The sequence below is a fragment of the Boleophthalmus pectinirostris genome, unplaced genomic scaffold (genome assembly GCF_026225935.1).
Source record: "Boleophthalmus pectinirostris isolate CB_2022bp ecotype Guang Dong unplaced genomic scaffold, ASM2622593v1 HiC_scaffold_14, whole genome shotgun sequence".
Classification (NCBI taxonomy): domain Eukaryota; kingdom Metazoa; phylum Chordata; class Actinopteri; order Gobiiformes; family Gobiidae; genus Boleophthalmus; species Boleophthalmus pectinirostris.
The window spans coordinates 14,266,504-14,284,376 of record NW_026571047.1 but is presented as its reverse complement, the minus strand read 5'-3'; the positions used below and the strand labels follow the sequence as shown (position 1 = coordinate 14,284,376).

The window sequence follows — 17,873 nt, the reverse complement described above, 5'->3', positions numbered from 1 at the left end:
GCATTTTCTTAGTTTAAGCTGCAGGTGGCATTAAATATTACAATATTTGAGTTTCCATCCATGGATTTTGCACAATGTGATCACATGATGTGGGGTAAATCTGAGGGTAAATCTTATCCTCTAATTTGTTTGATTGTTAAATGTTTAATGTTAATTGAATGATTATGCTATATCATATGATGACATGAAAATATTTATTGTACATTAATGAGTTAAGCATTATTTTTCACTAATACTTATAAATCTTCTTAGGAGCAAAACAAGACAAAAAACAAACAAAATAGCTATCCCTTGAACGTTTTTGGAGCAACCACGTGAGGGCCTTGATTGAAGAACCACTTTTGATTTCTGAAAAAAGGCAGTGGATGTTTAACATGATGGTAGTTCCGCAGATGTGCAACACAGCATGTTCTGTAAGGCTCATTAGTGTTTAATATGAGGTTTAGTTCGACTCTGTCAACATAAACACATCTACTAACAAACCTTAAAAACAAGAGGTCTCAATATCAAGCCTTTCAAATAAATTGCTAACAGAAACTGAGGAGTGTGAACACAATATTTACATGTGATCTTGATTCTTCTTATTCTCTTATTTCTGTAATTTAGTCGTCTACATTTATTTATCTCCATTTTACACATTACCCCCTCACTTGGTGAATTTTCAGGCCCCCAGTGAACTAAATATTTGTAATAACCTCAGTCTATTATAATATCAGAATGCATTTTTTTAAATAAAGACTGATTGAACCGATGCTTTCATAAGAACTGTTATAAAATAAAGATTTAAGACCAAGAGTACAAAAACAGGGAGCTGATTGTAGCCATATAACTGAAAGAGGGTACTGTTCCTTAAGAGAAAAAGAGAAATACTGGTGCTTTGTTAGAAAATATTTAAAACTTTTCATTCTGAGAGGGCAAGTTTGTCAACCTCATCTTCATCAGTGCTTGGTAGGTTGAAGGAAACAGTGTGTCTCCTGTTGTATTTCTTGCCAAAGTGTATACACAAGAGCATTTGAATCTTCTTCAAAGTGTGTGTTTATTTGTTACACATCTGTAGACTTTTGCGTGGGCTGGAAACTAGTACACTTTGAGAGTGTGTCCAGTAGAGGGTGCACTGGTCTGTCTCACTGCTTCCACATTGCTCTGCAGGCATCTGCAGAATCAGAAACAAACATGAGCTACATACAGAATATACCTCCAGCACATGAACAACTGACTGAAACAACCTTCTGCATTCTTCTACTGTGGACCTGTTTTCTTCTCAAGTCCTTCAGTTGTCAGTACATCCTGCTCTGTGTTGGACTGTAGCCTGTTTTTGTCATATACTTTGAATTCTTCCTTGTAGACCCCTGTTCAGTGTCCAGCAGTGGGGGGGCATTGGCCTTCACTCTGAAGAGAGACTTTATATTAGATTTACATACAGTCACAATTGCATTAACATAATATACATTTTCAGTCCTGCTTTAGTTCTGTAATAGACCTGGTTCAATCCTGGTTTAGTTCTGGGTAAGCCCTGGTTTAGTCCTGGTTTAGTTCAAAGTAAGACCTAGTTTAGACCTGGTTTAGTTCTGGGTTAGACCTGGTCCAGCCTTGCTTTAGTTCTGGGTTAGACCTGGTGTAGTTCTGGGTTAGACTTGATTCAGTCCTGGTTTAGTTCTGGATAAGACCTGGTTAAGCCTTGGTTTACTTCTGGTTTAACGTGGTTCAGTCCTGGTTTAGTTCTGGGTAAACCGTGGTTTAGTCCTGGTTTAGTTCAAAGTAAGACCTAATTTAGTCCTGCTTTAGTTCTGGGTTAGATCAGGTTTGGTTTAGTTCTGGGTTACACTATACTCCTGATGTTTACTCCAGATGTCCTGTTTGAGGAACACTTTATTATTACTTTGTTTACATCTCCAAAACTCAAAATGCTCTGTTCCACCTTGTGATGTCATGAAGCGGTAGTTTTCAAGTAAACAGCTACATTTTTTTTTTTTTAACCTTTTGTTCAGTAGAGATCCACATTAGAGATTGAGATTCCAGGACTGAAATCATCCAAAATTATTCTAATGAAGGTGCATGGAGTTTAAAAGCACAGTGGAGCACTTCCTATATTACCACATGACATCACAAGGTGGAACCGAGTTTGAAAGAAGAACTAAGAAGCCTTAATATGAAGTACTTGTGCCTTAAACGTGTGAACGAAACTAAACATAACTCCAGGTATATTATTATATATCCAGGGGTATTTTTACTATCGATGAGTATCTGGTTTTGATACTAATTCTGGGAACCCCGATGCAAAGTATAATGTTGAAAATAAAAACAGCTATTGCAAAATTCTTTAAACTCTCAACTGAGCTACTAAAACTGCACTTTCCCCTAATTTACTGAACTATAAAATATAGAAAATGAGGACAAACAATTAAGTAAAAGTAACATATATCTGCTCATGTGTGATATATCTGCTTCTACGATACAAAAATAGGTGATTTTAAAATAAAATAAAATGTACCAGTTTTTGTTTTTTTTTTGTTTTTTTTGTTTTTACCACCTGCGGTTTTAATCCAGACTCAAATCGGTTTTATCTTTTAGTAATTTGGAGCAGGTGATCCATACTTTTATTTCTACATGTCTTCAAAATTCTACAGCACGTCTTTTAACCGGCATATGTCGTAGGCGGTTGACTGCAGTTTGCATCTGGTGAGCTCATTATAAACAGTTCATTATGTATTTATGAAAATATATATGTTTTTAGGTTATTTTCCAATCCGCAAACATTGAACTCTGGGGACAGACCAAAGCACTTACAGCAAAGGTTCGCTCAAAAGTTATTCAGTTATTAAAGCAATTGATTGATTTTGTTATTTTGAATTGTTTTAGAGTATTATGCTGAGCACAACTTGTTTGTAATTCCTAAGATATGGGACCATTTTGCTTTGTTTCAGCCTTTAAAACCAGGATCCCTCAAATTGGGCTTTTCCACCGGTGTTTTGGCCATCCTCTCGTAATGAAGATCGACGCTCACGATAAGCACTCATTTTGGATACAGTCAAATTTTTCAATGCATTAATGGTCCAGAAAATGTGACATATCAACTATCTCACCGCTCACCGCCGGTAATGTTTTCTTCTTTATGGTAAATGGTCACATTTCTCTATAGCGCTTTTCCACCTTCAAGGCACTCAAAGCGTTTTAACAGTTTGTAATGAAAAATATTGCCCTCTAGGGGGCGTCAGAGATTAAAATATAATGCTACAAAATTAGCCTGAATGGTTTGGTGTGATCAGAAGAAATTAAGCTTTGTAATATTGGAGCGGGTTACTAGACCCATACGTCACAAAAGGCAAGCGAGAATGCTGACATTTGCAACAAAATTAAACCAAGTATACATAAAGTATTCATCACTATTCATCTATTCAGTGTTTGTTACCGGTATTATTACACATCCAATTAGCTATGTAAAACAACATTGCAGTAGCTTCATATGGACATTGGCATATTCCTCCCAAAGTAAAAGACGGGTGAGGCCTTGATGATATGATCATTCTAAAATAATTACATTAAACCCGTCTAAGCTTCCGCAGTCTTTGACCCCAAAACACACTTTACTAGACGCACATGAAAGCAGCATCAGCGCTTCTCGTTTCCAGTCCGGACCAATCAGAAGCGGAGGGGCTTTTTAAGTTTGAAGATCCTGGATCAGCCTACAGTCCGCCTGCTGCTGCTGTACCCGGGCAAAACACAGCCCCGTGCCTCTCCGAAGCCTCATCGGACCACCAGGACTGCAGGCAGGGCGTTTGGCAAGGCATTAGATCATTGTAGTGTTTTACATTTGCTTTTTTCTATCGATAATAACAGCTTTACGCACACACCCCTGACTTTAGCTTCTGCAGTCACGTTAGCATAACCGCAAACTTTGAAAAGCTTCTTCTTTCATAATCGCCTTAATTCTCAACAGCATTGCCAAAACGTTGCCCTATTCGATCTTTTGCAAGACTTGAGAAAGCATCTTCACAAGGATCACAGGTAAGCCTTAACGTATTAACTTACTAAGTGTTAGTGAGTGCGTAATGACAGCGTAATACATTTGAATAGCTTCAAGTCTCTTCAGTAAACACAGGTTTCAGAGCACGAAAATGGTCACCTGTTGTACCGGTAAAGCGTAAGACAAATGCAAAGGGCGTGTGTAATGAATAGTGTCGAAACTTTATTGCGTAAACTTGTGAAATTTCCTTAGTTAACCAACAGATAATGCTGATTTTGCAGTATTAGAACTATAATATCATATTGTGTTGCAAGTTTAGTGTTCATATTATTTCATAGCGCTTGACAAACTGGAATATAATATAGACTTCGCCTATTTCAACAAGCAATGCTAACCACAAACTTTCTGTAAACAGTGACAGGAGAGGAGCAGCTGGGATAGCCCGGTGTGAAAACCACCTGTGAAAACAAAATTGTGAGAAACGCATAGAAAAACACATCTGCTGAATTGGCTGTTACTGTACGTTCTGTTGGTAACATTTGGTGAAGCAGAAAAGTGGGTCAAACCTGGAGGTGACATAGTGTGGAATCAAAGTCATGTTTGCCTGTGCCAGACTGTCCCTGCTATGCAAATACTTGGAGGTAATAGTACACTGAACTTAGCTTTGCGATTTACAGCAATTGACATTACAACAATACTCTCTTAGGCCATTGAGAGCTACAATAGAGCAATGTGTAAAAAGCAACTAAGCCTAGCAAATGATTGTTTAGAAGAGAATTACATGGTTTCAAGGTTTAAGGCTCACTGATCAAAAGCTGGTTGTATATTTTTGCTGAAATATCTTTTCTTTTGTTCTAACATTTTCACTACATTGATTTTATATTTTTAGGGCGCAGTCTGGATTACTTTGCCTAGTCATAAAACAGACTCCATATTAAATTTCTACAGCACTTGTATTGCATTGAATTGAGCTATTCATATCCAACGGCTATAATATTCAGGCTTGTTGCCAGATTGTTATTTTCCCAATTTGAGGCATCTTCCTGGTCTGTGTTACAACAGGCCTTGATAAGTAATCGCCACTATGTCTGTCCGTTTGTCAACAGCTCAACAGGAAAGCACATGTTCAGTACATTTGCATGAGGGCATTGTGTATGATAACATTCAGTAGAACTTTATTTTGTTCCCAGATGAATTTGATAGACAAAAATAGCCACTCACCCAAAACCAATACGTGGAGCATGGTGAATCTGCACGCTGTCTTAACAGGGAGTGGCCCATGACTTGTTTTTTCTTCCTTTTTGCCCAATAACTGTTTTTGGGATTACATAAATGGCAAATAAAAAGACACACTAATTTGAGTCATTTGTTGAATGTAGAATTCACCTGAACACCTCCAGTCGGGGCATGGTGTAGAATTGTCCCTGCAAGATCTGGTTACCCAACAGTACCCACAGGTTAGGCTGTGGCTGCTGCAGAGGCTTGTTTTGAAGCATGCATCAACTCAAATTCATTTATTACTCTAAATCAACTTGTCAATGTGTCATGTGCATATAGATGACTTGAGGTTAGGTTCAGTAGAATGTGTCCATTTGGCTCTTATAGCTAAGGTTTGTAGGACAGATATATCGAGTGAACAGCTACAAAAGAGAAAGTGGTTTCTCAACATGCTTTTTAATTATGTAGGTTGGATCTTGTACCGCAAGATACCACAGTGCATTATAGTATTAGTGTAAATCACAAATAAATTGATGTCTTAAGCTAAGCTTAACTACTATTATTATTTTAATGTGCTTTACTGTGCAGTACAATTTGGCTGCCTCCTTTAAATAAGAATCACTGGTCTTATTCTGATGTACAGTCACCAAAAATCATACTAAATGTTTTACTTGGAAAAAGTGATATGTGTTTACCTTAGCATGCGTCTTCAGAACTGTCACCAGCACTGGTGGTGACATGTCGTATATCAGCTGTTGTTACTTCCTGAAACATGGTCTGCCTGATGGACCTGGCAGGACTCTCAGATTGACCACGCCTGGTCTGTGGAGAAGGGTATCCCAGTTGTGTGGAAGAAAGAATGCTCCTTCCTCACAGCTGATTGTGTCTGTGCCTCATTTTCTGATTTTAATGGCCTCCTTGATATACTGATAAAGAAAACCAGTATAACTATTATAAATGAAAATAAGATGAATGTTAACAAAATTCATTGAGACTATTGCATGTGAAGTCTCACATGGCTCTACCGCAAAACCTTTTAATAGCTAACCTATTCACAAAGGAAATTATTAAAGCTTGGCCCAAATACTGTAATATACTAAACTGAGGAAGAGCTACATAAACACTACTCCACTATTTACATTTGAGCCACAAAAATTGTGCCTGAAGTGGAGGAGGTCAAATGCAGTTCTCTGTCAGGCCTGGTGTCCATTGCACAGCCAAGGAGTCTCCTAGTTCAAATATTTATCTTAAGTCAAGCGAATATGACAAAGTGTGCAATAGTAAGTCCCCAGGGATGAGCACTCAGACCTATCTCCACGAGGACATATTTATAAACACAAATAGCGGTTAGAGTGGAGCCCTTACCAGATTCGACACCAACACACTGGCTGGATATGGTCACTGTCTCTATACAGCCAAACTGTAATGACAACTTTCACCAGTGAAATATGGCACGTCAGCATATGGTTCTACTTGGGACTTTTCTATGATTTGCACTAAGCATGAGAATTTCCATGTGGAGCAGCAGTCCTAAACTCCCTCTCCATTCTACATTTAACTTCAGTTTTGTGCCATTGCGAAATATGGTTTGACAATATTCCAATAGTAAGCACACAATTCAATGAAAAAAAAAATACATATGGTTAGTATGGCCATATTTTAAATGCATTTGAGTACAGGATAAATGACTGAATGGAAATTAAATGTTAAAATCATTTATTGAGGTGGTATTGGATTTTTTTATACAGGATTCCATACCATTGCAGAGGGCCATTACTACTACTTGCTGGTGAAATTCAACAGTTTTTACCACTTAAAGAGCTTAAGGGTGCACTTTTCGGTTGCAGGTCTGTCACCTCCTAAGGATATGTGATTGCTCTGCCTGGAATGTTTCACAGTAAGATATTAAACAGTTTTACCTTACATTTACTCAATTACAATTCAGTTCATTTTTATTTAGGTTTTAGAGCTCAAAAATACTTAGAAAAACAGGTATTCTGACTGAGAAGGGAGGCGTCTCCACAGGTCTGATTTGTAACTTGGTCTGATTTGGTCTCCATGAAGATATAAAGGTTTAATACCATACAGTGAAGCATTTCAGACAAAGTAGTAACATCTCCAAGGAAATAAGTATCTGATGGACAACCCACCATAAAAATCACACAATGCACCTAATTGAAAAATGAAAACTTTATTAAAAATGAAAATACATAAATTTAAATTGTTGGCACAGTGTAATGATGCTGATTTGCTGATTAATTTAAAGTGCATAAAAAACCCTAATGGACAGATTTACCAGTGCTTTACAAAAGGCTGTTAAATTTATGACTAACTTACTGAATGCAGTGCTTCTCCTTTGCTGCTAACTGCTAATGCATTTTCAGCCATTTCCTCTAGTGTTTTTGGAAGTCTGGTGTTTACTACTATCTATCAGTAACTCTCCATCACAGAGCCATAACCCTCCCCCTCCATATTCAACCCCCTGTGCCCTGTAGCATTCCAGATGTCCAGATGGTGTCTGCCCTGCATACTGGACCTCTCAGATCCAACAGGGAGGAAAACCCCAATGAAAGCTCTGCACATCGTCGTTCTGCTTATAGCTCACTATATGTTGTGGTTGACAGGCAGAAAATCACACTGAGATTGGAAATACAAGTCATAGTGTTTAGTGTGCAACTGAAGAATGCTTTCAACAACTTACAACTTGATGCTTATTAAGAGAAGACACGCAGTCGTCTTATTTAAACCACTGCCAGATGTTTTCTCACAATTCAAAGCATACTTGTTATGTTTAATTTATGTAGATGTAATACTAATTTGATGTTTAAGTCATGATTTTGTTCCATATTTGCACCACTTTGATTGCTGTCACATAGGGGTGTACTAGTAAAAAATCAATACACAAACAAAAGCATAGAAAAACTATAGTCAAGTAAACAAATATTTACGAAGCTAGTAATATTTTGGTGTAAAAACAGTTTAGTTTTTTACATTGTGGTATCAAGTAGGACTAGATAGTTGTTGGATTTTACCTGTTGTGCATCTGAAATCTGAACATAAATAGAAAATCTTGAAATTGAACAGCAGTTTTCCATTACCTGCTTGTATACAGTATGCTTTGATTTTTTTTGGACTTGAAGTGCTGCTGTAATGAGCCGATGCTTTGTTGGGACCCATACTGTTGCAGAGGGTGGTAATTGGTGTGAGTTGAGGTGCTTTAACTGTAGCTACCACTGCACATCTGTCCAATAAAAGAGACTGTGTGTTTGTTATTGGCCTGCATTAGCCTGTTAAAGGGCTGCTCTTGTGTACATATGATCGGGGAGTGAGATAAAAACCCTTTTCCTTCACCCTTCCCATTTACACTCTTTACACTCCATGGAACACAGCATTTCTGATCACAAGCCCTTTCAGTCGTATATTTGCTTGTTTGCATTCCCTGTATGTACGTCATATTTAATGGCCCCTTTTGAATTCTGCAAACAGAAAGCAGGAAGGGCCAGACAAAGAGTGGCCTGTAGGTTGGACAAAAAATAGAAAACATTGACATGCTTCGCTGTGTTAAATCCTGATTGAGTTTTGAGGTTGGTGTAAAAGGAAGTTGTATGGAATTACTACAATGGTTGGCCCCTCCCTGAGCTGGTCTGTTCAGCTTTTACAGTGTAGGTTACTAAGGCAGAGCAGACTGTGGGCTTGAGCACCCGGGGGCCTTTGTGTCAACTGCATTACGGGTGAGTGGTTGGAGTCAGCAGGACTTCTGGTAAAAAGGGATTTGGGTGAGTCTATGTCTGGGGCAGAGAGGAGGTGGATTAGCCCCTCCCTTCCCTGTACCACCAGGCCGGGCCCCCCTGGCACCCTGGAGACACATGCCCCACAAAGCCACCACTTCCATCCCAACAAAGGACACTGTTCTTCAGTCAGCTCCCCTCTTTCTTCCCCATTGACCTATGCATATCTTCCTCAAGTCTCCTTTTGTAGAGACACATTTCCCCCATTTCAATCCACCCATCCTCCCTCTTTTTCACTTTTCAAAAAGGATAGTTACTTTTTATTATAGAAACATTTAGATTTTTATCTTTTGTTTGAAATATATTTTCCAACAAACCAATGATGAAACACACATTTATTCCGTCTATAGTATGCAGAGAACAGATTGGCAAGCCTTAGACAGAGCAGTGCTTTCAGTTAGCATCACACCCCCAGGGAAAGTTGATAATGTGAGCTGCAAAGTATCAATATCACAATATATCTATATATATAACATGGATGTAATAGTAACTGAAATATCGTGATATTGTATAGTCAGAGTTCTCGCAATAATATCACGGACCATCACAATATATCGAATTACAAGTCTCTTTGCTTAAATTAAGAGTTATGGTGCAGCAATAGCTATAAAAAAAACCAAAAAAAAACACAGAGGGAACTACATAGACCATGATCCTTTGCTCCATTTCAGTGTAGACTACATGGAGAAATAACAGTTCTAAGTACTTTTAAGTCCTAGTTCTTTGGATTAAGTCTTGTCGAGGCATTTTAAGAGGAAAAAGTAGCATATTAACAGTTTTAGCTGCTTAGCCTCCACAAAATATCACAATAAATATTGTACCGAGAGATTTGGATATTGTTACATTCCTAATCGTGAACCTCCCCACCATATCGTGAGCTTTCCCATGATATCGCAGTAAATATCATACCATGTGGTTCATAATGTGACAATATTGTATCGTGAGACTTGGATATCGTTACACCCCTAAGTCATCAAGTTGCTCAGGTGGGTAGTAAATGTGTGTATGTATCAAAACAAAATTAGAGAACATTTTTTTTTTAAAAAGAAAAGAAAATTTGCCATATCTTTCAGGCAAGAATACAAAGTGATCATTACAAATGATTCTTTCATGTTTAATCTTGCAGTTTGTTCAGTGCTCTACCCTCAGGCAAGACATTTATGGGCATGCTTTTGCACCTTTGTGGTTGATTGCAAAAATATGATTTATATTTATGGAAGTAAAAAATGTGAAGGTGTTTATTTTTGCCAATATCAGCACCCCCTATTTGCTCAGCATTTATGAATGGTTAATGGTTGAAACGACTGCCCTTTTGTTGATTATCCATGTAGGATTAGATAAAAGGGGACAAAATACAACTAGGCCTGTCAATATTATCACTATATTGACTTATTTAATATGTGAAAGCTGGAACAATAAATTTTGAGGCTCAATATTTATAGGGTGTACATTTTCTTTGTAAAATTGTGGAGATATGGGGTATTTTTGCTGTAATACAATCAAATTAGAGCCACAAAAGTCTGAATAAGCAACTTGTACAGCTAATTATTAACCAATGATTGTTAGTTTGGTTGTTTATATGTGGCAGCTCATGCCGCTTAAAGATGCACTGGTGGAGGGTCTGTCTCTACACGAAGAGAAAAGAGAAAAGTTACAAAGAGAAAAGTTACACTGTGCACCTTTAATACTTTAATGCATACTGTCTGTTTAAAATTTATGATTGGGATTATCTTGCATATTGTTATAGTGTAAAAATATTATTGCAGTATGTGTACCAATATATTGTGCTTCAAACTGTGTTATTGTGACAGGCCTAAATTCAACTAATAACTTCCATAGGACATAGGACTGTGCTAATAAGCTCCACATTGATCCGTTTAAGCTTTATTCTGTCATCACTTACTTCTCCATCAAAGCCGTAACATCAAAGTCTGTAGTCATGTGAGTTAAAGTGCTCTCTCCATGTTAGACAAACACTCCCGTCACAATCGTTTGACTTTGAAGCTTACTATTAGAAGAGGGCCCGTTTCAACAAGATCTGGACTCCGATCTTACAATTTCGATTAAAGCTTCATTCTGACATTTTTCACAGACATGGCCCCTAAATCGCCTGAGCAGCACAGAGATTGCTTTTTAATGAGACACACATTGGCTGCTCAGTATGTGGTTGATTGTTGTGTATAAGGGAGGCTTAACTACCATAATGTTGACCCCCTCCCTCTCTTCCTTTCCTTGCGTTTGTTGGAGTAAAAGACCATTTGGAGAGACTTGCGCTTAATGAACACTGTGATGGAGTTATTGGATTAGGCTGGGGGTTGTGAACTTCGCTAGTATCTGCTCCCACTGCCTGTCACATGATCTGGGCACTGTCAAATATACTTGAACTTGTTATATATGGATAACAGAGGTTGAAAGTGAGAGCCAGTAGTTTGCTAATTAAAAGCAGTGCTCAGTGTGGTATGAAGTGAACGTACTGAAGTGATTAATGATTGCGTATTTGAAATTGGAGCAGCAACTTTCAATCAGAAATATGTTTACTTTGCCACATACGGTTCTAGAAAAACACATAAAATGTATATAACAATTATGGTGAATATTGTAATGCAGGCAATTCAGAGACACAATGGACACATTCAAGTTAACTTTTTAGGAAGAAGGGCATCTGATTTAAAACTTATGTCAAATCAGTCTGAAAAAAGCCTAAATTGAAAACACTATTATAAACAAGAACAGAATATCCTTCAAGGGTAATTTGATGTAATTTCAGTATTGTTTTTTTGTCTCTATACCAAAACTTTGATACTAAGGAAAAAGCTCCAACTTCATAATAGACAACAGAATCTGTCTGCTTTAAATCAAGACCATTCTAAAAATATTCATGAAATCGGTCCCTTTTGATCTTTTTTACTAGTTGAAGTTGTCAAAATACAAAAATTTCGAACTTTTGATACTAAGGAAAAGACTTGATTCTTGATACCAATTTTGCTATCACAGTGATGAAGAAAAAACTGTTAATACTTATTAAATTGAGCATCTATTACCAGTAATGTTTTTTCGTATCAATTAGTATCTGATTTTCGATTCTTTTGTCAATTCTAGTTTAAGTATTGGTTCGTATGTAGGTACAGTTTTTTCCGGACATCTCTAGCGCATAACAACTGCTGTGCACTGTATGTGAAACAGTAGTTCTCTTCCAATGCAGCTCTACGTAAAAATAGTGTAGTGGGTTTGTTTTGCTTGTGCCTCTGCCTCCCATGCCCTGGCACCTGGGTCTCTCCGTGAAGCAAATTTTCCACTCTCCACCCTTTTCTCTGGGGAAGAATGTGTGTCATTTTGAACCATACCTCCTGTCTTCTTAGGGGCATACAAATGTAAAGATTAGCATGGGAATTTGCTGTAAAACCCATTTTCAATCCTAATAAAACATAACTGAACTTTCTACACTGATTTGACATCCCATAGGAAAGCTTTACTAGAAAATATTTCCTGTCATGGCATGTTATTTGAAATGCTCTGTGAGCAATGAATATGAGCTTGGATGTCTGGTGCATAAATCTTGGTTTGTCACATTCAAAAACATTTTAGTTCAAGGATTGTTGGATTAGTCAGGAATTTAGTACCAAACCTTTGCCACATCGGGAGCCAGTTTAGGTTCTATTAGGAGTGTGGTTCTAATTTGGTGTGCCTAGTGAAAACAAGATGTCCCAGGATCTTTCAAATGCACCTCTTCCTGTAAACAGACAATGTGTTTTAGTCTGGGAGACTTCAAAACAATGGTGTCGCCTTCGGTTATTAAAATCAGGGCACATTAAAATGAATACCAAATTCATTTTGGTTTTTGCCAGTTTTCTATCACTCTCACAGTAATGCTGAATATTTTCTATGGATGCAGTTATCCAGCTTCTTCATTTGCATTACCAATTCCAATACTGTGGCTTTAAATATCACCTGATACCTGATATTAACCGATACCAAAGCAGAGACTGATAACAGTATTTATTTCCTTTCAACTAAAGACAGAATTGGTCCAAATGAGTTCTGGGGCTGTTCTTTATCTTTTAAGTAGCTACTGTACAGCTCTATAAAAAAGATATTTGGAAGCTGATATATGATTCAGCTAATTTTTCAGAATCGGTGCTGGCATCTGACACCAGTATCAGATTGGTGCCTCCCCTCTATTTTCCTATGATTTGTACATTGCAAAGCAGTTGTCATGGCTAATTGATGTACACATAATAATTCTCCATTCTGTAATTATCCTGCAAGAGTGAGTAATTGTAAATATGATATATTAGTGTGGATTTAATGTCATATAATGAATTATGGCTTTATTACTAAATTTAACTCTCTATAAATCCAATGTTTGCTTTCTCATTTCCAGCATGGCTTATTCTTTAACCTTTTAAACTTTTGATCATCTGGTGTAGCTACAGGGAGTTAAGAGGTCTGATATCCCATTTAAGTCCATTGGGTTTTACTAGCAGGGTGTAGTCTGCATTCTTCGTCTGTACTCCTTGTGTGAACATGTAAAACCATTTTACTCACTGACTTGACAAAGTTCATGGAGACTTCTGTCTAGCACTTATCTTTACATAATGTTTGTGTGCACTAGACTTACCTGGATTCTTTTGGTTTAGTCTCGAACATACCTGCATGGTAATATGTATGCGGTGGCATATTTTAGATAGTAGTGTAATTCCCCTCTTCTTGAATGCACTAACAAGTTGGAATTATGAGGATGTACGCTCATTAAACCTATGTAAATGTTCCCTGCTTTTATCTGAAGGAAGTTTGGGCATTAGCTACACATAGATAGTTAAGATTTCCTGATAAAACTCTATGGGCAGAGGATATGGGTCACAGTGCGGAAGCCACACAGTTGGCTTTTGTTGAGACAGATTTTCCTCTCACGGCCAACGACATCTCCCCACGGACACTCAGAGGTCAGGGAAGTGACTCTGGCAACTGGAAATGGAGGACGCGGTGTGTTTACAAGCCCTGAAGGAGCAGATATCGTGTAAGGAATAAAGCCAGCGGGACTGGAAATGTGGCATAATAGAGCGGGACTAAATACAGGATTTTCAGGGTATCCCCATAGTCATGCAACTGCAACTGTGGAAAATGTTGGCCCTAATATTCAGCTATTATAAGCAACAGTAGGCTTTTAATAGCCATCCACTGTATTATTGTTTACAGTGTACAGCACGAAGTTGCTGATTTTTATGCCAGGTCCAGAAGTGACTTGCATAAAAAGTAGTTTTTTGACTTCACAAGAACAACAATTAGCTGAATGTCGCTTTCCCTTTGTCACCTCCACATCGAACATTAGATACTATTAGATATTAAAACTAGTATCGAAACTAGATACTCATTTAAGCTGGTATTGATACTAGACATTCACAGCATAGAAATGATTAAGCTTTCCTGAATGACTTTAGAATGAACAAGTATATCTGGAACAAGCAGACCACAATACGCCCATGAACCACTGCTGAACATACCTGGACGACATACCTGAGATGACTGACACACATATAAGTTTTTTTTGTTTTTTTTTGTATTATCGGAATGTGTATTCTCGAGTTTGAAGTTTTGTTTTTGTGATAACACTACCACCTACTCTTCTGTCAACAGAGCTTCGTACTGACAAAAGAGTTTAATTGTTGGTTGGGAATTCTGAAGTTTTATCTAGAAAACAATCATCTCATTGAAATGGCTGTGTTGGAGTTTTACATTTCCTTCGATTCTTTGGTGCAGAAATGGCCTTAAATAGGTAAATCCACACTGGTCAGTAAACAATATTCATGTATGAGTTCACTTTGCTGATAGCAGTGATGATGTCTAACCTATGACTCACATCACCCCCTTTTTTTGGTTGCTTAAAATAACATAATACAGTTTCCAAACAAAACAGCTTGAATGTTCTGGTGCAGCATGGGCCAGTTTCAGTGTTCATTGGAGCTCTCCTTTTATAGGTAGGTGAATTATGCAAGTCCTGAAGTCAACATGTTTTAACTTCTGGGGTCTTTTGCCTCAATAAGGAAATATTTCAAAGGGACAAAATCATGTTTGTTCTTGTTATGAAAGTAAGAGAGTCTGTACTTGTACATCATATCAATCTGGCTCAGAGACAAAATAACTGTGACTGGAAATGATAAATATTAACCTTGAAGCATATCCTAATGGCCATAACATTGAAAATTGTGACAGTGATGTAGTGAAGTAGTTCAAATAATTATTTTGATCCCTGGGTTTTCATGGTTAGCTTTAAATGCATTTTTATAAATAACCACATTTAGTTGAATCACTGACTTTAATTTGCTGAAGTGCCTATATTGGATAGAGTGGAGACATTATCCTTAAAACATTTATAACCAGGCCTACTTAAGGTGTTATTGGTAACTCACTTTTCAGAGACAAAGGGACTCTCACTTGCCTGGAAATTCAGAATGATATCTTTGTATTTTTTTATACAGATCATTATCAGTCTGGTCTCCAGACCCTCTGCCGAGTTTGAGCCCCAGCTAAACATGATTGTGTGATCAGATTTGTTTTTTTCAGTGACGCATGTGAAGCGAAGGAGCTCATTGCTCCCATATCATTTACAAAATAAAATCTAATTGATCTAATCTTAGATTAATGTTGTTCTTCGCTCACTCATTCTGCATAAATCAGTGTTATTTTTCAGTTCCCTGTGATATTTTACAGGCGGTCCCTTATTGGCTAATCCATGTGTCACTCACGCCCATTTGAAAACTGTGAGATTCAACAGTGATCAGACTCACATCTTAGTCAGCACATAAATTAGGTTAAATTTGACAATGTTCTGTTTTGTAACATAATAGAGGCATTCAAAGCACTGTTAGTTAATGTTGTTAGTTATGGTTGGACATTAGCTATAATTCAGTTAATTTAGATGAAACACCCTGAAATTTGAACTCATAACATTCAAGTGGATATTATCCAACTTCCTGGTTGCTTTAGTTTGAACATATCGTAATATTATAAACTATGACTTCCTGGAGATGATTAAAGAGTGTATGAAACCTTTTTGAGCATGAAATGATCTGTGCTGATTTGTTATCTTTGAAAACAGACGGGGAACTGGGACACCACAGATTATATGCAACTGTCCAGTGGAGTTTACACCTTTTCCGTTAAAAGTTCCTCAGGGGATTGTCTTGGCTCCCTTTGAGTTACTCCCTGCTCTGTTGATTTAGGTGGAAGCGGTCAAGGTGAAGACAGACTTTGCACCGATTTCCTGCGTTATATTTCAAATGTGCTTTTTACACAGGCCAGGAGTGTTGTCAATATGGCGCCGGATTTTCCAGCCTGGCAGGTGGTCAGGGGTCAGGGGATCGTTGGAGATTTGTTCAAGCTTGTCGTCATTACAAAGAAAGTCAGCTTATTTTTACACCTATTGACCAGTGTGTCTAAACTTTGCCTTGACCCCCTCTTTCATCTATTCTCCAGACACACTTTCCCTGTCATAAATATGTACACACACTAAAGGTTAACTGTGTAAAGATACTTATTTAATATTTTTTATTACTAAATATTTTTGTTGTATTTTGATAGAACTTTGGGGACGATATTGTTGCTGTTGACTGTTCAGGACTTTTTGTATACAAATTAAAGCTCTGTGTAACATTTTGCCAGAAAATAGAGTACACTAAAATAAAAGCAATAAGGCATTATTTTCTTTGATTATTTTTTTGTTTGTTTTCTTTTTGGTTTTTGTGATTGCACTAAAACATGTGCTGAGCAGGCTTGCATCTCCACAAACCTGACTCTTATTTGGCCTATATAAGGAGGGCCTGCTTGCTTCCTTGGAAATGTTCTTTTTTCTATCATCTTCCACTGTATAGCTCCATTGAGAATATTCTCAAGCGCGGTTTCCATGCATCATGCATGTGACATGAAACCTCCAGAGAATTACATTCGGTACCTTTAGAAAAGACTACTAAACTATTATAAAATCTTAATTCAAGTCATTTGATATTCACTTTCAGACTGCAAGAATTCCTCCTCAGCTTTTTGCCCATAGGGATTTTTCTACTATGAGAAAAGTCTTTGGCTAAGCAAGCACAGGGAGTTTTTCCATTCTTATCCAAAGCTTTTATTGCAGATGTCAGCTAATTTATACCAGTGGTTTTCAAATCACGATGCTGGTACTACATATGCCCCACAGGCTTTGTCAAAGAGTGAGAAGAACAACTGAAGTAAACCAGAGCAACTTGTGCGGTTTCTTTCTATCGCAACAAAACACCCAGTTGTCTTCTACAATTAACCACTCATTGCTGTTATAGTCAGTCATTCACTACCCATTGTGTGAGCTTATTTTAACAGGTGTTTTACTCATAGCATGCATGGCTGACTAAACCACAACATTTCACCTTGATTTGATGTACAATTGTGAGTTTTCCCTGCATTGTCTAGCAGATCATGAGTCATTTTGTCGACAGGAGATGTTTTAGGGGTTATAATCTCGCTCACAAAGCCTGTTAGGAGACGAATAAAGTTGGATTAGGCCATGTTTTCATTTGCCTTTCTCACATTCTCACTCATTGTCCTCCTAGTTCCCAGCTGGCCCTGAGTGATGGACTGGAGGTTATTTGAGAGTCTCCGCGCGGTGGTCTGATGATGTCATACTCACTAGGGGGTGGGGAGTGGAGGGAGGTGTCACTGGGGCAGGACAGGGGCTTGGCTTTGGATGGTGCTGTGAGCATACGAGTTGGAGAGAAGTGGTAGAATGTACTGAAGTAATAATTCAACTGTCAAATATTGAAGAATTTCTTTCAAGGACCCATGTTACGTTATTTTCTGATCTGTTATAATGTTGTTTCCTCATCAGAAACTGGAGTCGTGTTTTGTTTCATTCACACATGTTTACCAAACAAATC

The 17,873-nt window shown here is 37.7% G+C and overlaps 1 protein-coding gene and 1 long non-coding RNA gene across 2 annotated transcripts in view; one reads left to right on the top strand and one right to left on the bottom strand.

Annotated features, from left to right (window-relative positions):
• Nucleotides 1-299: 299 nt before the first annotated feature.
• Nucleotides 300-3,728, bottom strand: LOC129407809 (uncharacterized). The gene is made up of 3 exons (XR_008631720.1): nt 3,598-3,728; nt 1,227-1,389; nt 300-1,153 (listed from the first exon to the last, which is right to left on the bottom strand). It is a non-coding gene; the product is annotated as an uncharacterized LOC129407809 (long non-coding RNA).
• svild (supervillin d) overlaps nt 3,687-17,873 on the top strand; it is a 48,621-nt gene continuing 34,434 nt past the window's right edge. The window contains exon 1 of the mRNA XM_055149904.1: nt 3,687-4,005. The gene's annotated coding sequence lies outside the window, so the exon portion shown is untranslated. The remainder of the gene's footprint in view (nt 4,006-17,873) is intronic.